This window comes from Rhyacophila brunnea, unplaced genomic scaffold (genome assembly GCF_057557595.1).
Source record: "Rhyacophila brunnea isolate RB1 unplaced genomic scaffold, BYU_Rbru_1.0 scaffold_14, whole genome shotgun sequence".
NCBI classification, from domain to species: domain Eukaryota; kingdom Metazoa; phylum Arthropoda; class Insecta; order Trichoptera; family Rhyacophilidae; genus Rhyacophila; species Rhyacophila brunnea.
The window spans coordinates 37410998-37437473 of NW_028232796.1; the positions used below are offsets into that span (position 1 = coordinate 37410998).

General features: G+C 33.6%; 1 protein-coding gene across 1 annotated transcript in view; it reads right to left on the bottom strand.

The window, feature by feature from the left end:
- Positions 1-26476, bottom strand: part of mAChR-A (muscarinic Acetylcholine Receptor, A-type) — a 456442-nt gene that overhangs the window by 347135 nt on the left and 82831 nt on the right. The gene's annotated exons all lie outside the window — the stretch shown is intronic.

A 26476-nucleotide genomic window follows, 5' to 3' on the forward strand; every position in this document is an offset into this window, starting at 1 on the left:
CACTGGCTATACTCATAATACTCTCACAGTAATCAAAGTGAATTTAGCTACTGAGCACACACCAGTATCTACATTATTGCGTTAACAAACTTTCTAAGAGGCGGCCGCACATATCGACATCAAGTATTCAAAGTCGACGAATTATTAACACGAAAGCAAACCGGCTTCGACGAGATCAGTCCCTGCAAGCCCGGGTTACCTGTATTTATTTGAATTTCACCCCGGGGATTTATAATTGAGTACAGGTAAAGGACGATAATTACACATCGGAGCTCGGCTTTTAACAGATTCATCGCACGATTGCTTGCGGGAAGTTACTTAAACGAACAATATCGATCGCAAAAGTTTCTACTAGGAATTGTAATACCGGTATTCCAGTATTTATCAATATCGAAATACCGGTTTTTTAAATCTAAAATACCGGAATTTTCGGTATTAAAAAAGCACACTCGTTTACATTTTTACAACGTTTTTATTAGCTCGTATTCCTGTTTGTCCGGTGGTTGTTTGTCAAGTACAAATCTTGGAATCGATTTTTAACTAAATTTCTGACTAGCTAGACATTTGAAACTTTTAGAATATATCAGAACACGATGCCAATGCATTCTTTTAATACTTTATATCTTTTAAGCAAAATTGAATTCATTTTCAGTTAATTCTGTTTTGTACTAAAATTTATTTCAGAAAAATCCGTAAAAAGTAAAAAAAAAAACTATTATTGGTTGCTAACTGTATTACAGTGTTACAAAGAGACATTCAGTTGCATCTCGGAAGCGGACGTGTGCGGGCTTCTAATAGCTTTCCGTCGCTTAAGTGAATGACTCAATAGATACAAACTTATTCATAATCTATCATCTTCATTCATACACCCTCACATATAATCCATAAAACTGTGTCACAAAGTGCAAACCGGGTGACCCAAAACAACAATACCGCATGAGTGACAGTTTAAACCAGACCACGGAGCCATCATACATAATCACAAAGGTCAGTGTCTGGCATTCTGTTCCATCGCCCCCACCCCTAGATCCGACCTCCTCATCTTCCCTAAAAATAGTTACAGTCCACTTAAAAAGCTCAACCAATAGGTACTGATAAATAATTCTACTTTCGACAATAAATACCGAAAAACCGGTATTGATATTTTCATTCGGTATTGCAATCCCTAGTTTCTACTTCATCTTCAAATGATGGGATACTAAATATATTACGGTGCGGTGACTTGCAAAAGTTACTTTGACTTAAGTATTTATGCAAAAGGTAAATCACCACCTCCTTTACAAAGTGGGAAGGGAGTTATTATAGAATATAGAACCCTCGCAATCTCAAAGGTGATTTTTGAAAAGAGTTTAGATTTTTTCCTTTTTTCAATTGCTCTACAATTGGATCGGAAATATAAGGATTATAATATCATGATATAACGATTTACATGTAATATTCGTATTTAAATAAAACACTTAAAAAATACATAAGAATGACAAAAGAATGTAGCTAAAGAATTTATAAATACAATACAATGAGAGAAAACATAATATTAATTAAATGAACAGTTATTCGTAATATGGATAGAAGATAATATACAGCAACAACATATTCCAATAAGTTATATGCTGATACAGGAAAAGGCCTTATGTTTTTTTGAAGACCTAAAGTGTAAAAATTAAGATAGGCGTTGCCAATATAGTGCTTTTCTTGCCAGATCTAGCATTTTTCGATAGGCGTCTAGCTAGTAAAAAACGCATCTGGCTTGTAGCGTTTTTACTAGCAGTTTTGATCCCTCCAACAGCTTTAAATATGATGAAATACGCTAGATATTTAGTTTATTTATTTTCATGCACATCAAATTTTTGACTATTAGATACATACTAATTAATGCAGGGAAGTCGACGTTGGACGTTGAAACAATATGAACATTCATGGCTTTCTATTAAAACGGTATCACATAATATAATACTGCCTAAAAATGTGACATCAGATTATTGGCATGAAGGAATGGTATTGACTCCGTTCTTGGTAGAATAAGTAAATTTACTTGCAATTTTATTTTCACGAAATGTGGCGTTTTTTTTCCTACGAAATAGATTGTTTTTGTATCCCGTCTGGCATGTACAACAGATGCAAATTACCGGTTATTGCTCAGTGATGTAGATGTAGGTATATAATATTATTTTCTTTTTTTTTGCTTTAATATGCTCTCTTTTATCAACGTATGGTCTACCTACTTTCACGTGATGTCACTGACTAACATTGTTGAATGACAGTTGAACGTTTATTTTGTGAAATCTAAATTGATATTATTTTTTAAAAAAAGCATAAATTTTTAAAAAATACGCACCTTTTTAAAGATGACCTAATAGTTCCATTCAAACTAAACCGCCCCACATCACACCCGGTCTCAATCGAGCCTATCACGGGGCCCTACGTTTGGCTATGAATCATCAGCAGCTATTTATGCCTGGGAATATCTCAGGAGCAAATTCCCAAGGCTGAGAGGCTGGTTTTATTTAATAAAAAATGCCATAGAAGAGAAAGACACGGAGACTAAAAACAATACGGACAAACAAAACTATGGGAAGAGATCTTCACGTCCGCAATAAGATGCCACATTTTTTTTAAATGCAATATGATTGGCCTTTGTGGCGACCAGGTCGGATGGCCCGATGAGCCCAATAGCTAGTCGGAACGAGTTTAGCATTTTTTCCCTCTCGGAGCACATTCTCAGAGGATTTGGTTTGCATCCTGTAATTTTACGCCACATGAACATGTTGGCCAGGTAATAAATCCAAGCTCGTAGGATTTGGCAGGGAATCCACTGTGGCCCATCAAAAACTGACTAGTGGACTGATCAGGAGTCAATTTGATTATCTCCAATCGCCTTTGTATATTTGGAAAGAACAATAATATGTGTGCTCGCCCTTCCTTTTATAAACTTTTATAATTTTAATTTTTAACTATTTGGAGGTCGTAAATTTTCTGACGAATCAGTTGCGTAATTTGCGTCAAATAAAATCGTCGCTGCTACTGCACTAAATAATCAAAATATTTCAATCATTCCAGGTCTCGTTTTGACAATGAAATAATTGCCTTTTATACAAACAGCCAATACGCGCAATTTTTCGATGTTTTATTTATTTGCCTTATCAATCCAATATCTGATATTGTTCTCTTGTGTTATTTATTTATTCCCGTAATGAAAAAGTCGGTGTTTAATTGACGCAAATAAAGTCGAAACGTTTTGATTAAATCAACACCAACACCAACACAAACTTAGATCGGCAAAAACAATCACGTATTTGTGTTCCGTTTCACTAACTCTACAGATTTTTGCTACATGTTATTTTTTCACACTATTGTGTAGGCATATTACGATAAATGTCTAGAGACTTCTCGCTCACTACTTCTAACTGACAAATGCATCAGATAGTATTTTATAATAGGAATATAGATCTGTATTTCTCAACGTCTTGTCTTTGTAAAAAATATCTTTTTCTTTGCGGCACATAATTAGGTACATAATTAATATTATTTATTATTAATTTAATTTATTTGTTTATAGTATTTTATCCACTTTTATTAATTATATCTGGATTAGTTTCGTCCGCCTCAGAAGGATATTTTCATAATACAATGCATTTCATTGTTGTTTAATTTAATAAAACGCAATTTTTTGTAGTACTTATTTCACTTTTAATCAATAAATTAGGACCGCAAATGCACGCAACGCATCATGAATTGACAGTTAACAAAATAAAAGAAGAAAAAATAATGCATTTCCACCATGAATTTTTTTTTCAACCATGTCCGTATCTAATAGGATCGTATGAGCCTCCACAGAGTAGAGGTTTGTAAAGGGGGGACATGCTCGTCGAAGGTCAAAATTGAGTTTTTATTGTATTTTCAAACCATGATCCTGGACACTCCTTAAACGTTGTAGATAATCTATTTATATAATTTTAAAGCCTTATTATCCTTTAAAGTTACTCCCTACTTTAATTATAGTTTATCAATTTATGGCTACGGCCGTATGTTGTAGCTTAACCACTGAGGAATGACAAAAAAAATGGCGTATTTCAAAAAAACAATACCTTATTCTTAGGTCAATAATTATCATGGACCATGGTTTGAAAATTCAATAAAAACTCAATTTTGACCTACGACGAGCACGTGGGCCGTTAACAGATTTTGTTTTTTACGAGAAACGGATGTCAGCCACTTGCTCAACCTATTAGGTCCATACCCTGACTCACTCACAAATTAAAAAACAATATGTGTACTTGCCAGACCCAGGATTCGAACCTGGGACCCACGGCGTTATAGTCCAACGCTTAAGCCGCGCGGCCACCGTGGGTGTAATTATGAATGCCATAATTATTGACAGTTAACACAACAAAAGAAATATTATTTATGTTTAGTATTTTTTTGTCTTTATGGGATCACCTCGCATTTACTATCGAGGTTTTTTTCAGTACTTTGGCACGCAAACTACTCTACTTGATGCTAGTCAAATTTAAATTGTGCCGGCTGAGAAATATTATGCCTTATTGAAAACTATTCTTCTACCCGTATCGGGTATTGCAGATTTGAATTCGGCCAGGGTCTATGAAACCGCCTTGCAAAAACCCTGGAAAATTCTTTGTAGCGTAAGGCGGTGGTGATTCTGATGAATATTTTTGTCGTATTCATTGGGAACTGAGAACTTCGATTTATAGCCGAGTTTTCCCCGTGGTAAAAGAAATGTCGCATAGGACTGATATTCTGAGCATATTTATTATGTTTAGTATTAAAATGAGGCGGACTGGAGAGCTTGGAGAGACTGGTGGTTTTGGGAGGCCTCCAGGAAAGACGAAGAAGAGTAAGAGCATTGGCGTGCTGGAGCGACAAAGTGAAGGAGCTAACTGGCGGCACTATTCATTGTGCCCTGAGAGTAGCTGAAGATCGAGAGGGATGGAAAGTCTTGGTTGATCAATGGATGACAAAAGTCAAAGGTGGTCACGATCCTCAGCCATGAGGATACGAAAGCGATTAACTTTTTTACATAATGTTAGAATGAATTAGATGCCAGAATACGTAAAGTGATAAATGTAATATATTTATCACAGTTACCTAGTTCTTTTTTATATTAAGTGATATGTTAGAATAGGCATGTTGATGTAGCATCCATAACTCTAGTCTATTGATACCATTGACAAGGATAATTATTGAGAAAAAACGCGACAGAAAACCATACGTACTTAAAATCTGGATTAAGGTATCGATTGCTAAGGACGGGTCTCATTTTGAGAAAGGCACTCTTTGCTATAAAATAAATATTAAATTAATTGTTTGCTTTGATTTCTCCATTCAAGGTATATTGCCATTGTAATCTATTGATAGAACTGGCGTTTACGTGGTAGAACTCAATTATATTGGCTTTTTACGTTGGCAGCTGTTTTAGGCTATAAATTTCCCGAAGCTAAAACAGCTGTCAACGTATATAATTCGGTTAAAGTATAACCTAAAGAACTTTGTTTCGAAATTAATAACATTGTAATTTGTTGAAAATATTTTCCATAACAACTATAACTTGACGCGCGGTGGAGACGGTAGTATTGCAATGTTAGTATTGAAATATATTATTTTTTTTAAATGCTGCACATCAAGACAAAATTACTTGCATATATTTAAATAACGCGCCTTCCAATTCGCTGTTAAAAAAATATTTTCGACTTTTCATACCCCGAGATAAAAAACTCTTGGAATACATTATAGCATTTTTATCACTATTTTAATTATTTTGGAGTTAAATGTTATAGAGTTGCAGACTAGCTGTTATTCGCTCTCTGTTATTTTTGAGTATACAGTATATCCCCGCACAACATTATTTATTATATTAGATGTAAGTTCATACATCATGAGGAATGTCTGGAGAATTCTGACCCTTTTAAATAGAGTTAGCAAACACTTGCAGCATAGCAAGGTTTGCGATAAGAATACAAAACAGTGCTAACAGGTGATATGCGTACGGAAAATTGTGATTTCAATAACGTATAATATAATATATTTGAATTTATTCAGCATTCAATCAAGAAAATACGTTTGTTTGAAGATACCTGTTATTATATTAATACTATCCACCGAAGTTACTTGATGGAATTTGAATTCTAACGGATTTAAGTTTTATATTACTCTATTTGAGTCGTTTGTTGCGAACCTGGTTTCGCCTTTCGGAATCTTCAGACACTGTATACACTCACCAAAAAACAAACACACACTGACAAAGAACACTATTAACTCTAACTTATATAACAAATCAAGACAATAAAGTAGATAAAAACTTTATCACCTAGCTATTAACCACGATGGCCGCGCGACTTAAACGTTGGACTATAATGCCGTGGGTCCCAGGTTCGAATCCTGGGCCTGGCAAGTACACATATTGTTTTTCAATTTGTGTCTGTCAGGGAAAGGACCTAATAGGTTGAGCAAGTGGCTGACATCAATTTCTCGTAAAAAACAAAAGCTGTTAATACAAACCTATACTCTGTGGACGCCCATATAATCCTATTAGGATCGGACATGGTCGAAAGAAAGAACTTAGTCAAGGATTCGATAAAAAAATATAACAAACAAATTATGAATAGTTGAAGTGTTTGTAAAAAACCCCCTACCTTATCAATAACAAAACACTCGATAAGCGTATAATAAATCGTCAAAACCTAATAATAGATCATTAGTTATTATAAACGATAAAAATACTATACTCAAGAGGTGTAAAATCGTACCTGTTATTGTTAAAATTTGCACTTTCCTAAAACATGAACTCGGGAAAATACATTGTGATGTATTTCATTTGAAAATTTACTTAATATATTTGAGTATTAATTAGGGGTAGATACCACCAAGATGAGGAGTGGGGGCCACAACTACTACCAACACTGACACCATTGTCTCACGTCATGTACTATATACGAAAATAATACAAGCACACGATTCCCTTGAAATACACAAATAAACGAGTCACAAGTAAGCCAAAACCACTTCCGGACTAGCATCATAACGTTTCGTATATACTATTATCTTGGGTAGATGAATCACAAAATAAACTACCTCCTTTATATTATGTATACTCAAATCCACTTACCACCTGGACTATTTATAGTCGCATTTTTTATTATTATTAATATTATTAAAATACCAATAATTAACGTCAGGTATTTCAATAATTCAAATTTTGTTACTTTCAAAATGGACAATAGAAAGCTTGGAAGATGGAAACTATTCACAAGGATGCTAAGCGGTGAAAAAATATTAAGCCAAATGAACTTATGTGTATACTGGCGATTTTCGAAATTTTTCTGTGATTATCAAGATTTCTAGAATTAAGGAATAATTTATTCTCAAGAATTCTAGATCGGCTTATTATTTTTTGAGTTGCTCGAAAAGTCTTCAGAAAGTTTTATATACGGTCTCAAAGAAAATATTTCATGTTATGTGTTTTTTCTCAAGTTTTTCATTCTTTCAGTCGAGATGCTGTTTTTCAACTTTCTCTCTAAAAAATAAGTTGAATTTCTAATGGATTTAAATTCAAATTCCATCAAGTACCTTCGGTCGATAGTATTAAAATAAGTTGAAATTAATACTTTGTTTTAAATTTATTTTATCAATGTCACCGATTTAGTATTTTTTACGATTTCTAGAGAAATGACGATTCATCAAAATCACGAGAAGAGAATATAAAATTTTCTTAATATTTCTGATTGAAACTACTTGCAAAGTAGCTTCATCATATCCTAAAAGAATTTTGAGTATTTTGCAAAGACAAAAATCGCATGTACAAAGCGTTAGAGATATTCACCTCAAGTCATAAATATATTATATAGATGAATTCGAGAACTAAATCATTGCACGTTGCAAAAATTACCGAGCATTAAAATATATTAAGGGCAATCTCAAATCAAACCCCTCTTCAGGATCGTTCTACATCGTAAATTCTTGCTGTGAGTGGAAGTCCGATATACCTAAGTGTTTTACGGCATCACGTACACGTAACGGCCGTCCTTTAATGTTTAAGGATAACAAAATCATCCCCCGAGGAAACCGCCCCCTTACCCACTTACCACGTCCGGTTTATCCACTTGCACAAACAAATGTTTTTGCGAGAACAATGTTGGTCACTTGGACAGAAAAATATGCCATTAGGCGCACCATGAGTCGTCGTAAATCTAATGACAAGCATGATAAGGATGAAAGATTTTAATGCGTTTTGCTAGCAATATACTTACATACAATATATGCGGTCTATGACGATTCGGCGCCGGGACAACTGGACGCTACGGAATCCTTCCAATTCCTTGTCCCCGGTATCCCTATGTGATTTCTTATACAGAAGAATCTAATGTTTGTTCCTTTCATTCGAAGCTGTGTTAATAATGTTAAAATGTCCCTTACTAGTAGGTATATGGATGATGGGTTTCGGAGAGCTTCCAGTCTGGTAGGGTTGGCTATCTGAAAATATGTTGACATAGTTGTGTCTGTGAAACTTTTGTCTTTTGAGTGTCCACTCAAAAGATTCTCTGATTAAAACAGTGCATTAGCTTTCGAGCTTAAATTCAATGCTTACTTTTCGTTCAGTGTTTGAAGTATTTGTCTCATCCTAGAGTCAATCTTTTGAAAACTTGTACATAATTTGGCTCTCAGATAAAAATGGATGGATAATCAAGAAACAAAAGCATCAGTACCATTTTAGGATTCAGCAGAGTTCATCGCTTTCAGCAATAAGGAAACGCTAATCAAAAGGAGAAATTGTATTTATTCAAATCTACAATTTATTTTAGCAGTAATAAATTTCACTTTAAACAAAAATATTCAAATAAATTGTATCGCCTCCGAAATTCCAAGTACTGCTTTAATATTCTATTTCGAAAATTTCATTTCCTTAGCCAAATGTAAGCAATTTTGCGCTCACGGTTAAGCGAAGCGGCAGATGAAAGCAAGGAAATTATTCAACACTCTTTGGTAGGGCCAATTATGGTTACCCTAGTCTCAATATTTCTCTCCTAACTCTAATTCAAATTAATGTCCTCATCCAAGCGACCATCAGTTATGGGTCATCAGTCGACCGTGATTAATAAATGGTTATTTACATCAAGACCACGATCGCGTCAAGACTTCGTTACAGTTTGACCGTCGTGAAACGTAATTCGACTTGCGAGTCTCTTTTACGAACTCCATACAGGGTGACTAACAAGTGACGGTTCAACCGTATTTCATAACGATAACTCCACGAGTCATCATAAATTATTAGCCACTAAAGGTCCACCCACATTGGGGTGCATGTCGCGGACTATCACGTGAACTCACGGCGATAAAAATGTCTATGGTTTCGTCATTTTGCAGAATATTTTGAACGTGTATCATCTCGCGAATTCACTGAATCACGAAGAGTGCCTACTATAATGTATTAGTAATTTGAATTATTATTTATTATTCATGCTAATTTAAATTTATTTTAACAATTTTTACGTGTAGGTACGTTAAAATACGTGCAGCATCACATTCATAGATAATAGAACACAGCTTGCAGACCAGAGATAATAGACAATATTCTCATAGAAAATACATAGTGCCAATTGCTAAAAACAAAAAATAACGTCAGTTTGACGTGACAGACGAATAGTGTTGGCATGTGGAATATGATAAAAACGTTCAATTGTCGTTCAATGAATCATGCAGGTGCCGATGCAGTGGAGTGCGCTCATTCTTGTTTTAATGATTATGGCAGATTTTGCCAACTGACAATGTTCGCTTAAAAGTTCAAAATGTGCTACGGGATAAGAGCATCAGTCTGATAAGATTTTAAACACCAAGAACAACGACATTACACATTTTTTCCGTAGCGGTAGCCCTTGACAGCAGGCGACAAGCACCGTGACATGCACCTCAATGTGGTTGGACCTTAAGTGTCATATAAAGAAGGTCCCGGTTGATTCATGTGAAAGTGAGAGTGTTATGCATAACAATCAGCAACAATTTTGTGCATGCAGAGCTCGGGAGTCAGAAGAGTACCCCAATAGCCAGCAGTACGGACCAGCTTAATATCGAAGGTCAGTACCTGGATATACCCCTACTCCCGCTGTCCCTCACCAACATCCAAATCCTCGACCCACCTTCGTAGAGTCCACAAAAGTACACCCACTCTTTTTCGTCAAGCCCTGTTAACTGGTATTCAAGTTTCCCAAAAAATAAGCGACGGTGATATTCTTTCAAATTCCGTTAATGTTGCAAAAACCAATAGTCAATAATAACGCAATTTGATAAGCATTTCATGTATGACCTACTAATTTAAATTGTCGTCATTATATAAGAGGGTCATAGCATAATTGCTTAATGCACAGATTGGCGCGACACCAATGGTTATACGGATTGAAATCCCGTCGAATTTCGTATTTTTATATTCTCAAAATCTTGTGAATTATTCTTTTTCTTCTATAATTCTTTATTAAATAAAAGAAAATGGTTTATTTATAAATACTAACCTTAATTCGTAGACGGATTCATAATCATTTAACGAAAATATTTTAAATTCAACTATTTTTTATCCAAATTAATAATTTAGAAGAATTAACATCAAAGTTGAAATCCCATTCGATGCAAAAAAAACTGTCTGTCAACTGTCAGTACATTCGTTTCTCATGAATTATGCTTGCAATACTATTTGCAATATACAGATGCCAACAAACAATAAATATAGTTATGCATTAATAAAATTTTGCCACTAAAACATGTCTTTACAAGTCAAAGAAGACGTTCAATTTTACATACTTTATGCACACATATTTTTTAAGGTTAAACAAATGCTCAATAATCAGCTTTCGCGATTGCTATCGCAACGCTCTCCGCTGTCGCTTCGCTACATAGAAACCATAACCGAGGCTAATCACTTTGATCTGCATTCATACTGTAAATGATTTCAGCTCCGCGCTCTGTTCTTCTATTGACAAACCATTACGTTTTTGACTTAATTTTTGGCAAAGGCTTCATTCAAATTCAGCGCATTAATTCAAGCAACGGTGAATTAATTCAGCCTGCTACTTTGATACTGTGTATTTTATTCTGAGACCTAATGAACGTCGATATACACGAGTACCTATCTTCAGATTATCTTTTACTTCATATATTCCCATTGAAATTATTACATGTCCTACATACTGTAATATCAGATCAGACAGAGCCTAATGAGCACACAGATATAGTATTTTTAATCTCCTAATATTTTTACACATGCGAGGGGCTTTCATTATATCATCTACCCCCGCATAAAAATGATTTCATATCAAATCATTGTTTTTTATTTTTTTTAAATATAGTCCCCAAACACTAGAATTCACTTCATTCACTACTTCTTCATATTCTTCTTTCACCATGTCACGACCCAATATTGGAGCATAGGACAAGCACAAGCTCGCGCCACTTCCCTCGATTCATCGCCAACTCTTGCGCCTCCAGCCATGCCTGACCTACAGAGTGTAGATCGCCTCTGTAGCAACTCTACAAGGGTACGAATTGTCACACTCTTTGGCGGCATCCGGAACACATGTTACAAAAGCGTCTCTTCGTGATTAACTAAATCGCCGAAAGCTACTGTGTCCGCGGTTGTAACGCGGTCCTACTAATGTACCCCTAATATTCGGCGGAGACATCGATTCTCAAGCTCAAAAGCCGATACTCTTGAAGCTTAGTAAAATGCCATGTCTCACAGCCATATAAGAGCACAGATACCAGTGGCGAAGACTCCATACTAGGCGATTATTTGAAGCCTACCTTCTTAAGAAAAATATTTTTTAATTGCATATTGACTTATTTATATCCCTTGATGATATATTCTATAAATTAATTTATTTCGCCAACGAGAGCTGATGCCGTATAGAAATGTATTACACAGATAATTACAAAACAATCTGCAAAGGTTTTATAAAATATACCACAACGCGCCATCTGTCTTGAGGTAAATAAAGGTCGAATTCTGTTTCAAATAATTATCAATTTATTTCATATGGACTTTACGTCACGTAGTTCTGCCCAGTCTATCGAATTGTATGAACTAAAGTAAGCTCCGATCGCAGAGCCTAAAATTAAATAATTAATAATTGGATAATTTAAAAAAAAATTTTCTATGGTGTTTAATCGAATATTAATAAATATACCTAGACTGTTTTTAAAAATAAAAAGAACTGATGATTTTTGATGTGTATAAATGTTTTGAAAAAATACGTATTTAATTTAAACTGATTGCTTAATTTTATGTCGTCAGTGAGTTTTTGAAGTTTCATTAAATTCATTAGTATGTAGTAATATCGTATTATCTTCGTAATTCTCGTAAGTATACCTGGCAAGTGTGTTCTTTTTATCAGATCTCCACAGCTTACCTCTTTCCAAACGTCACCCTTCGCCACTGACAGGTACCACACACGCGTCATCTACTACTACTGCACCGTAAATTGCTATACTTAGAAGATTTTTTTTCAAAAGCCAAAACAGAAAATGATTCCAGGTAGCCAATATAATACTGTAAGGTGGGTGGTTTAACTGTTGAAACTCACATCCTCAGATGGCAGTTTATGTTTTTTTCGAGACGTGTATCAAAAAAGCTGTACGTTTGATGTAGGTAGATAAGCTCTTCACGATTTTTTCTTTGATAATATCTCCACAATGCGGTTATTTTATTAGTGTTATGATTGTCATATGTGGCATGAACTCCATGAGAAAAGTCATTCCTTATCTCGGAATACAGTAAAGCTGTCACAAATTTTATTAGGAAACTTTTAGGGTGGGAGGCGTCTTATGATTCCACTGTATATACATACTCCAGTTTGGACTCAGAATGTATATAATATATCCGTATTTATTTTCTAGTCATCAAATAAAAAAAATCGATGTGTGTACTTATGTACGCGCGATAGAAGTTATACTTCTTTGGCGTAACAAAACAAAAACAAAACTTACGATAACCTAGATTTTTTGACTAGCTCTTAATTATCTTGTTAAATTACACACTCAAGAAAAATGACCGCTTATTGGAACGCCGTTGGTTTATTTCTATACACTTTAACTTATATTACTAAATTATATAATTATTTATCGTTGTTTTTATTTTTAAAGTAACAGCTGTCACTATGACGTGTAATAGTTTGTTTACGTAAGGAATTGCAAATAGCCGACAATAATAAATTCGCTGCCTAGCAACGGAACAATTCTAAAGTATAATATAGTATATTATACTGTATAATCGTCACGACTGCAGTATCAATCTGTGGCGTAATGGTTGTGCGTTCGGCTGATAACCGAACAATCGTTGGTTCGAATCCAATCGAGTGTGTTTTTTTGTGTGAAAAAATTAATTATGTGTTACATGTCACACGCCAAAAATACACTCTGATCTGATTTTCCAAACGCGCCTAAAGAAGTATAACTTTAAAAACATACTGAATTTTATCCAGAAGTTCCAAAACCTCTAGCAGCACTATTATTAGCATTTAACGTCCTTTTAAATTTATTTCAGTATTCACATTCCAAATTATATCTACGAACTACCGATTTCCACAGCTATTTCAAATATCTCCAGTCATCGATTTGCTACAATTAAACCTCCAACTTCCTGACACATTTCTTCAAATGTTGCTTCTACGAATGTGAAAGTCGTAATTACCTCACACCTTCAATATACTGCCCTTCCAATGAAGGATTACAGTAAATAGAGCTATGAATGCCAGCCATTAGGTAATTTTGAAAAATATATATTCTGTTCACCTTAAAATCAGTATCATCACTAAAATACCGTCAAAATCCTTAGTGAAAAATTAACATCTGCTAAAATGAGACATATTTCTTAGCAAAAAGGCAGTCATTGCACCGATTTATTGCAGTTACTACTTGTTTAGTATTACTTTGTTTGTATTTTAACAACCTACTTTAAAAAATTGCTACATTTTTTTAGTAGAAAAATTTGAAAAAAAACACATAATGTCATTTAGTTCGAAAGTGTGTGAGAGTTAGTCACTTCCTTATTGCTTTAACGGTCAGTATACGGATTTCTTCAAAATGTGTATTGATAGTTTCAAAGACTCCCATAAACTACCACCATGCGTTGATTATTTTCCTTAGTTCCTATCTTGGTAAAATTTAATAATGATTTTAGATTGGGAAGATTTTTTTATCCCTTAACGCTATTACGAATCGAACAATTTATTAGCAAGTCCACACGAGATCAAGTTATCTATCTACGTTGTCTATCGTTACTTTGAATGTTGGAAATACACAGACTTATTTTAATATGTTGGGTCACTACTGTGGTGTTCGATGTGTGGGTTAATGATGATGATAATGAAGTCTACGATGTAGCAGGGTGAGATTTATTAGCAGCGTATCGGTACAATCAAGGCCTGAACAGAAACGATGCATGAGTGCGAGTGAGAAAGTATTCGGCACTCTTATAATCTCTGCGACACGCGCTAGAGTAAGATAAAAGGTTTACATATGTGTGAGCTAGTTTCCAAATGTATCGCCATCAAATCGGGGCGAAACGCTTCACATAGCGTCGATAACTTGCGAGCTCGTGTTGCTAAAATTGATATTTTTTGTGCTAAACTTAAAGTCAATGGTAAATATTTTTAGTTAATTAAGTAGAAAAGATGGTTCTGTGTGTTGTCTTAAAATGTGGTAGCCGTACTGATAAGCAAGAAGATGGTATTACGTTTCATAGGTAAGTTGATACATGTTCGTGATAATTTATTTGTATTTTATTATATACGAGTATTTTAATATCAGTGACCTAGTGTTTCTTTAAAATAACTTAAATTATGGATATCTTTACCTAATGGTTGCATTTTGACCGCTTAAAAATACTATATAACGTAAAAAAATAGAAAATTATATTTTAATTCTGAGCGTCTAGTGCGAGCACTTTGGGCGAGCACTAGCGAAATGGTCTATGGTCTCGAACATTTGTAGACGAATGCGTTCGCTCGCCCACAAAACAAACGCAAGGCACGCGGCTTCATTTAGCAATGCAACGGGTGGCGTCTAGATGTATCTATAGTCTAAGGGTACAATAGTATATTATACAATGATAGTACATAATATAATCTACTGAGATAGTTACGAGCTAGGTACTTGGATTCGAGTGACATTTAGAAAAATTATTCTTCGTTATTTATACACTAAAAAGTAATACATTGACATTAAATTCTGTACATAATCATATTGGACTAATTATAGACTCAGCGTTTTAAATCGAGTAGTTTGTGAAATATTATTTATTATTACCGTCGTAAGAAAATATGATATCATGAAAAATGATTATTCGGTTAATACACCGTAATGATATAATGCGCTGTGATATGTAGCTGTAATAATATACCGTATCTAATATCGCCAATCAATTTGCTGATCTAGCTAAGATTTGTTTACTGGAAATTGATTCGCTGGGAATATATTATTGCAGAATAATTTGATACATTAAACAATATATATTTGATCGCTACTATACTACAGCTACAAATATAGCCATTATTTTCATTAAATAAAATTTTGACAACCATAATTTTTAGTAGATATTTAGACAAGATATTAGCTTTAACGGCCCCGCATTTCGTGGCCTAAGAACCTCCGTGATTGGTACGAGTGCAGCTCCACCGAACTGTTCCGGGTAGCAGACGACGTAAAGATAAGCTTTAAATAATCGCCTTATATTGAGTGTTTGACACAGCTGTATTATAGATAGAGTGAAAAAATTTCGGGGTACTTACACAATTTACTAAAAAATATTTATAGCATAGCTACAGAAAATAATAGAAACAACTACTTTATAGAGAAAATAATATATAACCAGGAAATTAAAAATTAGCCACAATGCTCAACAGTGAGATAAAATGAAACGAATAAAATTATTACTAATGTATTACATTGAAATTTACGAAGAAAGTGTTCTATACAAGGCCAAAAAGTTAAAACACTGTACCCACTTACTTTGACTCCGGAATCCCTTTTTTGAAAAGTTTCCTTCGCTCATTTGACCTATAAGTACTTATGCCAAAGTTTTCCTAATGAACTAATGTTCCTTTATAACACCCACTTGGGAATAGCGTAACGTAAATATTTCACTTGGTTTTCTTTTATTCATATTTCGAGATACTTAACGCCTTTGGACTAAGTAACTTATTAGAATTTCGAGGTAGAATTTATGTGAGATACATGACTGAGCGTTTCAAGTATTTTAATGATATACAAAACCTGTTATAATCTTATACATATTGAACATAATATATAGGTACTTTGAAAACATCTCATTCATATACACACTAGAAAAAATCTTTTTGTAGAAAAAAAATACGACACCCGACAGGACTTGAAACTATATCCGCTGGATTCGCGCCAGTGTGCTTTATGTAAATATTTTTTATAGTGAAATTGCGACATTTTGCGGTCCGTAATAGTCTCACGATGGCCGCACGGCTTAAGCATCGGACTATAGCGTTGTGGGTCCTAGATTCGAATCCTGGGTCTGTCGAGTTCACATATTGTTTTTCAATGTGTGCACACAAGACTGCTTTCGGTAGTTTATCATAATATTATGTATGTATTGAGGCTTAACCGTCGGCCTATAGCGTCGTGGGTCCCAGGTTCAAATCCAGGGTCAGCAAGTATACATATTGTTTTTCAATTTGTGTATGAGTCATAGTATGGACCTAATAGGTTGAGCAAGTGGCTGACATCCATTTCTCGTAAAAACTAAATCTGTTAATACAAACCTCCACTCTGTGAAGGCCAATATGATCTTATTAGATCGGACAATTGCCTTGATGTATATTATATTTTATGACAGTTTTATATATTATTACCTGGAAATCCATTTTTTCCTATTCAAATAATTCAAATATTAACATTAACGACCCACATGCTCAGCGTAGATCAAAATGGAGCTTTTATAGTATTTTCAGAGCATAACCCTGGACATTCCTTAAACGTTGTAGATAATCTATGTATATAATTTTATAATTATATTATATAATTACATAAAATAGTATTCTTTTAAACCTCGCTCTAATGTTTTAGAATATAGTCGTATTTCAGTACGTCCATGTGAAGTGGTGTTAAGATTTTTTTATATTTATTAATTTTTAAACGCATTTACAAAACCATTAGTAAAATTAATGTTAACATTATATGCTCTGATAATACCATAAAAGCTCCATTTTGACCTACGCTGAGGATGCGGGCCCTTAAACTATGAAATTCTATTATAAAATTTCATTTGACAATGGAACGTGATTCTACATAATATTTGAAAATATCCAATTGTTGACAGAGTCCTGATGAAAAAACATGTGCTTTTCAAATTATCCGTTTCACTAATTATTTTAGAAATTTTAATTTTGTTCTATAACTTAAACTTATAAAGAAGCCCCAAATTCTTCATTTTCAATCTTCACACAGCAATTTGACTCTGAAATAAATTCTCTTCTGTAGTCCAGAAAGGATTGCGCGAGTGTAAAATTCAAATTTTCAAATTCAAATTTTATTTATTTTTATATATAGTGAACATTACAAATTATTAATTCAAGACGTTCAAAACATGACATTTAGAAACAAAGAAATATTATTAAAACAGTATTATATAAAAGTGTAAATACAAATATATATAAATTAGATACAAGGAAGTACACCGAATGTGCTAAGCAGACCCTATTTTAAGAATTTATAAAAAATACCCACCTATACTCATCCTCACGCAGGTGGAATTTGTCAACATCCGAAGTGATTTGGTTGAACAGAGTTATTGCCCTCCCAATTGGCATTACCAATGGCAGGTTAGTTCTGCACCTTGGGAGAACAAACAACTGATGCACCTGATATCTAAGATAGTTATCAGGGACACTCAGTAATCTTTCTTTAGTGGAGACGTTGGAGATGTTTCACATTATTTACGCTGGAAATATTATTTTTAACATCACAGGTAGCCATAGAACCGGATAAATACACAATATACGAGCATTATACAAGAAAATATTGAAGAAACCAGAAAAAATAATGAAAAGGAAATCTCAAATAGCTAGTAAATATTTATTTTTGACGAAAATGATTATTATTTGTCATCTTTTGAGGAATAATTTTCAATCTGAAGCCACAGGAAGGGGACAATCTTTAATGATAAGAAAAAAAATTATCGTCACGTCTCAAGAGACATCTTTGAGCACGCAGCGTTAATTATTTCGATTCGAGGCGACCTCTTAATTAACAGTTGTACAATTCACCCCACGATCGATTCACTCTCACTCGTTATATGCCAGTGACGTGGGTACCCCCTACTCGAGAACACGGCGGGGGGTATTTTTTCTCGATTATTACCCGATTGAATCTTTTTTTGGTTCGATTTATCAGATCGCTGGCTGAAAATTTTAATCATCATCATTATCATCAGCCGGGGTCAATCCACTGCTGGATGAAGGCCTCCCCAAGCTTCTTCCAAATCTCTCGGTCCTGTGTCGTTCGCTGCCATGTATTTCCGCCGAACTTTACCAGTTCGTCAATCCAGCGGCTTTTAGGGTGACTCTGTGGCCGTTTCGTGCCCCTTGGGTACGACTGGATGACGGCATTTGTCCAGCGGCTGTCCTTTCGGCGACCAATGTGCCCCGCCCATCTCCATTTCAGCTGTTTGGCAGCGTCTATTACATCGCGTACTCCTGTCTGCTTCCTAACCCATTCGTTTCTCTTACGGTCCTTTTGCGTGATGCACAACATACACCTATCCATGCCTCGCTGTGCGACTCTTAGCCTTTGGACATCTCTCGTGTTGAGGGTCCACGTATCGCAGCCATACGTGAGCACGGGTAGCACACATTGGTCGAATACCCTACGCTTAAGACACAATGGTAGTACACTATTGAAGATACTATTCAGACGTCCGAAAGCACTCCATCCCAGCTTTGTTCTTCGAGCAATTTCATCGTGCATGCTTCCGTCTATGGACACCTGCTGTCCGAGATAGATGTAGCTGCTGACTTGCTCGAGCTGGGTGCCATTAATACAGAAAATCGGAGGGTCCTAAAAACAGTTCGTCATCACTTTTGTCTTTGAGACGTTTATCTTTAGGCCGACCGTCTGATTGAAATCCGCGAGTTCTTGAATTCTACCTTGCAGGTCTTTCAGGTCTTGTGAAAGTATAACAATATCATCTGCAAAGCGCAGGTGACTGAGGTGCTCCCCATTAATAATGGAAAATTTTAATACTTGATAATAATTAGTGCTGGAACTAGCACTTTGTCTATCAGCTGGAAACTATATTTAGAGTAATATTCAGTAAGGTGTATTAATTTAACTACACCTACAGCATACTGAATACTTATTTAAATGAACATAAAACTGACAACCAGTTAGCTACGCGGGAAATTTGCATGAATGCATGATGTTGTTATGGTAACATGCTTGTTAGCTGTGTTAACCTCTATTGAATGACAACGTGTTGACCAGTCTGTGATAAGATAACGGTGACGTTGAGCTAATAATTTGGCTCCCTTCACTACTTACAGACATAAGAAGATAACTAACAGTACCAGTGTGTTTGATATTTTAATCTATTTTGTATGAATAGTTAATTCGGAAGAAATCCGTAATCCAATCCACTATTATTGGTTGCGAAGTGGGTGATCCTAGCAAATAAATTATTAATATATACGTGCGTTAATATGGAAATCAACATGGCATTTCAGTATTCTATATTTGTTTATTTGTTTTTTATTTACTTAATATCAAGTACAAGTTTGAGCATATTGATCATAATAATTCAACAGAAAATTTAAAAACGTTGTATATAAAAAGTTCTTTTTATCTTGTAATTATTATTAATATCATTATATTTTTTAAGAAGTCAATTTAACAATAAATCAACACAAAGCTTCTGATTTTTACCATTTTTATTTGGTTTTGAAAAGTTATAAAACAAAAATATAGAAATTTAATTATTTATCTAAATTATTTTCTATTCTAAATGATTTAAATATTGTTCTACCCATTCCATTTGAATTAATTTTTTGCTACCAGAGATTCTTCTTAAAACATTTTCAAAAGACGATAACTCTTTATTTCCGGAGGACGGCTCAATTTCGCGACATGATTTAATTGTCCGAACGCCACTGCATTCCACCCTTATTTAATACTACTTGGTTTTTCAAAAAAGAAATATACGATTTTGAATTAAGAACGAGTCTCGTAATGGGAAGGCGTTGGGAATTTAATCGAATTTAAATAAAGGCAGATTACCGGCTTTATATTTTATCTACCGGCATTTTGAATCGAAATGGTAACAATAATAATTGATTTAAAAATGTATCGAAGTTTATAAAAAAAATATATCTTCAAAATAATGTTATCTGTCGAAGAAATGTTTGCGAGATCAGATTACATTTTTGTTGACATTTTTATCGAATTATAAACAAACAATAAATAAGCAATAATTATACTGCTTACAATAAAATAAAACAAAATGTTCCATACATAATTCAGAACACAACAGAATACACAAGATTTAAGAACGTAACATTATTTTTATTGAACATACATAATTTAAAAACATCTCATGCATATATCACCTAGAAAACAAAAACATATTCCAAAACCGATAGCCAACATTATAATAACGCAATTAGATAATCATTTTTCATGTAACAACTACTAGTTAATATCGTCGTGATTAAATAGGATGCCAGTAGCCTAATTGGAAAAGCACACTAGCGCGAATCCAGCGGTTACAGGCTTAAGTCCTGTCGGGTGTCGGTTTTTTTCCAGTGGGTATATTATGCATGTCATGTTTTCAAATTATATATATATAGATTGCATTTACGGCTAAAATTATCGATCTGCTGCGTGTGGATAAGAAAATACGGTACAGTTCGGTTATGAGGAATACAGCGGAAAACACATTTTGAAGATACCCGATATACTGGATTATTTGTTAGTTTGGGTTAGTTTAGGTTAGGTTGGGTTAGGTTAGGTTAGGCTAGGTTTGTTTAGGTTAACCTAACAAATAATTCAGTATATCGGCTATTTTCAAAATGTGTTTTCCGCTGTATTCCTCATAACCGAAATGTACCGAAAATACGTATTATAACATGAACAAAATGACAAACTGGGTGGAATTTCGGGAGCCATCATCGAAGCGGGCCAATCCCGGTGAAATCTGGGCAAATGGTAAGCAAAGTGACAAAGATACAAACTAACTAGGGGGGAAAAACTTCAAAATAACTATATTCTTTCTAAATCACAGACAGTTTTATTTATTAGTACATAGAGACAACGTGAATTACTGGTAGAATTCTAATAAATACAACAAGACAACAAATCATTGAATGAATATTTTCTAGGATGCCGTGACAAGAAGATGTGCTTCTTGGAAACAACGACGAAGAAAAAACCGTCAATGGAATGAATTTTCTGAGAAATTAACATTTCACAATGCATTCACTACCCACTGATTTTCATAACTTACCACCCATTCTGCATACAGAAAAGGAAATTCTTTCAAATAACAGCCATTTTCTCAGAAGATAATAATATAAAATATAATTATTACATTTACCATGACCCACCTCTACTCATTTCTATTAAGATTAAGGATTATATTTTTAGAAGTTTTTTTCACTATCACAATTAAAATGAGTATCTTCCTTTAAACAAATAAGCGTCAAATCATTCAAATATAAAATTACGAGATAAAAAGAACTTTTCGTCAGCTGAATGCAGAACTATTCTAACTTACATTTGAAATTTTTGAGAAGAGAGTTTTTCGAAACAACTTTAAAATTATTAAATTATGAAACTATTTATTGTAAATATGGATAAATGGATGCATCATATTTTAGTAGGATTATTGATAAGAAAAATGGTGTATACACTTATCCATATAAATAATAAATAACTGTAGTAGGCTGTTTCAAAAAACTCTTCTGCAAAATATTTCAAATGTGAGATAGAATAGTTCTGCATTCAGCTGACGTTTTTATATACCACGTTTTTGAATTTTCTGTTGAATCATACAAACTTGACCATTATATGTATTAATAACTACTTTTTTTTTGTACTCGATAGAAATACTGAATATATAAAATACAATACTGAAATGTCATTTTGACATTTCATATTGATTTCCATAGTAACGCACGTATATATTAATAATTTAGTAGCTAGGACAACCTTAGCAACCAATAATAGTGTTTACTTTTAACGATTTTTTTCCAAAAACATACAAAACAGAATTATTAACTTAAAAAGAATTCAATTCTGCTTAAAGATAGCCAAAAGTATTAAAATAATGCATTGTCGTCGTGTTCTGATATATTCTAAAAGTTTCAAATGTCTAGCTAGTCAGGAAGTTAGTTGAAAATCTTCAATCGTCCAATACAAATCTTGGACAAACAAGAAAAAATTTGTACTGGACACACAAAAAAAAATCTGTGCCGGACAAACAAGATGCGAGCTAATAAAAACGTGGTAAAAATAACAGTGTACACTATGGCTCAGATGCATAATGCCAACGTTACGTTAAATCGAAATAACGACGAATGTGCATATATCAGAATGAAACGACAGATATGAAAATTTTAATTAACAAACTCAATTTACTTTCCACGATCAAAATTGTTGTCATTTTGTAATTCTGATCGTCCGATAATAAAATTAATAAACGACTTCGTAAGAGTGTAAAAACTACACAATATAACGCGTGTTTTTTTTTTGTAGCTTATTTTAATATTTATTTAAGTGAACTGTCAAACTGAGCTTTTATACTGCGCTTAATTTTTTGTTAAGTTTGTCAAATAATCAGCGCATCAATTATATACACAAGGCTGCTATCGGCGGCAATCAAGGGTAATTTGTCATATGTATATATTGAAGTATTATAATCGTTACAATAAGTAAGCCGTCAAAGCTGTTAAAACTGTCTATCTCTAAATCTATCGCTCTAAAAGTTAGCACAGCCAATAAAGGTGCTAGCACTTTTTGACAGTTCAGACGGTTAACTTATTGTAAGAATTAACCGCCTCAATAAATAAATATGATAAATTACCCTCGATAGCCGCCGATAGCAGACTTATGTAGAGAATAGATGCTTGAAATGCTATAAAATTATCCAAATTTACTTTTAAACTCAGTCGTTGATTCGCGCAACATGTGTTGTTTTACCGGAAAATTGCGTTCAGCGATGAAGCTCATTGTTAGCTTAACGGATGAAATAATAAGCAAAATTGCCACATATAGAGTGAGACCAATCTATAAGAGACCCTGCAAACTCCAATATACCGTTTGGTTAGGTTTACACGCTGGTGGCATTATCGGACCTTATTTCTTTAAAAATGAGACTGGATCTCGCTTTACGTTCAATGGAGATCGTTTCCGGATTTTTTTTGTTGAAGTATAGATAACATTGATCCGGATAACACGTGATTTTTACAAGATGGTGTTACGTGCCGTACGGTGATAGCAACTATCGACTTATTGAAATCAAAATGTGGCGACAAATTGATTTCTAGTAATGGACCTGTCAATTGGATTTCAATGTCACACGATTTGACACCTCTGGATTATTTCCTGTCATTGGTTTATGCTGATAATTTTCAAGTTCTATCGGGCTTAATAAAACAGTTTTCGTATGATTAATCCATACTACCATAAATAAGTTGTTATAAAATATTTTCATAAAATAGTTCAAAAAAATCGGCAAGTGGTCTTAAGTATCAAATTTGCTTAGGTTAATAATATAAAATATAATATATTGGGAACTTTTCTGGGCAGTAAAGATAAATCAGTTTATCTTATGAAACAAAAAAAATAAAATAAAAACAGCAGTCGATAATCGGCGTAGAGTATACCCACTAAACAAAGAGATCAGGGGCACAGAAGATAAAAGGCGTGGAGAAAAGAAGGTTTTTAAAAAAGACTTAGTAACGGAAAGAGGGTTTCGTTATCTATGGAAAAACACTCGCTGAAATATTTCCAAGAGAAGAAAAGTCGGCAGGCTGTTGGGGGAAAACTACCCAATACAATCACGCTATACCTATGCACATCCAATACATAAAGTATGTTTAGTTTTTTTCATAAATGGTTGTATTATATTCAATTCAATTCAATTTTTTTTTTTTTAATTTGAACATTACAAATTATAAGTTTAAGACGTTCACAACATGACATTATTATAAACAAAGAAATATAAAACAGTATTACATAAAAAAGAGATAGATCAGAATAGACATATTATGTAGTAAGTTATTAAAAAGTAGAAATGTGTACATACAAAAAATATAAATTAGATAGGTACAAGGAAGTACACCGAATGTGCTAAGCAGACCCTATTTTAAGAATTTATAAAAAATGCCCACCTATACTCATCCTCACGCAGGTGGAATTTTGTCAATATCCGAAGCAATTTCGTTAAACATAGTTATCGCCCTCCTAATTGGCATTACCAGTGGCAGGTTGGTTCTGTACCTTGGGAGAATAAACAACTGATGCTCTCTATTTCTAAGATAGTTATCAGGGACACACAGGTCAACACTGCCCAGAATGGCAGAGTTTTCATTTATACCTCGTATAAGTCGAAAAAAATACGTAGCTAAATAAATATTTCTTCTAAATTGCAGACTGCAGTATGTAAGCATGCCTAAGAGAAAGTCAGTTGGATAAAGCCACGGGTAGTATCCATACAACCTCAATTAAAGGAGTCTCAAGAATTTCTTCTGAACCCTCTCCACCATAAGGTCATAATTCAACTGATGCGGTGCCCAAACAATAGACCCACTCTCAAGTCTGCTTCGAACTAAATAATTAAATTAAAATATTACTACCGTAACATCCGAAAAGACCCGGAAAGTACGCATTACGAAGCCCAACATTTTAAGCGCCTTGTTACAAATGGTAACTATATGGCTAATAAATGTCAGTTTACTCTCAAACGTAATGCCAAGATCCTTTACAGATGATATTCGTGACATAGGTACTAACATTTTACTGTTCATTTATTAATAAAAAATCACCAAACAAATATTTATAATTAATCAATAATTTTGATAACACAATACATTTGATTAATAATTCATTTATAAAATTTACAATAAAAAAATATACAATTAATATTACCACTTGATGGACGAACGAATATAAACGAAAATATCAGTCAAAAATAAAATAAATAAAAAAATTAAATAATGTACCGTCTATAAAGTTATGTTAAATCAATAAGACATCCCAAACATTATATATGATGCAATAACGGAGATGACACAAAATTCAATTGATCAAAAGCTCTAGGTACGGCGGACGTAACCGTTCCAGATTTATTTATTAAAAGTGGAATAAGTGCTAAAAAAAAATGCGTTTTTTTAAATTAAATCACTAATACAATGCATTTCCACCATGAATTGACAGTTAACACAATAAAAGAAACTCTTACTTTTTGACTCCATGGTATGCAAAATGCATATCTTAATGTTCTATTCTGGTGGATATATAATATTGTAATTACCACGTTTTTCTTAGCTCGTATTCTTATTTGTCCGGTACAAATCTTGCAATCGATTTTTAACTAACTTCCCGACTAGCTGGACATTTGAAACTTTTAGAATATATCATAACACGATGCCAATGCATTTTTTTAATACTTTATAAACAATAAAAATACTACACTCAAGAGGTGTAACTCGTCGATTCTAAGAAAAATGGTCATATATTGGAAAATAATTAATGGAGTTAACTAATGAGATATTAGTCTTTAATAATACCTACTCTTACATGGTACCTACTTTTTTACCACGTTTTCCTTAGCTCGTATTCTTGTTTGTCCGGTGGTTGTTTATCCAGTACAAATCTTGCAATCGATTTTAACTAACTTCCCGACTAGCTAGACATTTGAAACTTTTAGAATATATCAGAACACGGTGCCAATGCATTCTTTTAATACTTTTAGCCATCTTTAAGTAGAATTGAATTCATTTTCAGTTAATTCTGTTTTGTATGAAAAGTTATTTCGACACCATTATTGGTCGCTAGGGGTCTAGAGTCCTAGCAACTAAATTATTAATAAATACGTGTATTCCTATAGAAATCAATATGACATGTATCAAGTACAATTTTTTTTGTCAAGTCAAGTTTATATGGTTCAACAGAATTTAAAAACGTTGTATATAAAAAGTTATTTTTATCTTGTAATTATTTTTAATTAAAGTTATTATCTATAACATTGTATTAAAAAATTCTTTGAAGTTTATTTGATCTAAATACTATAAATGAATAGATAGGTATATAATATAAAATGACTCACAGCTAACTTAATCATTAACTTTACTAACATATTTCCAGCTTCAAATTTTTATATTCAGGCTCGTTCTTAATAGAAGAGAGCTTTTTTCAAAATCGGTGAAGTGTACACACATTCAATCCTTTATGATAAAAAGAT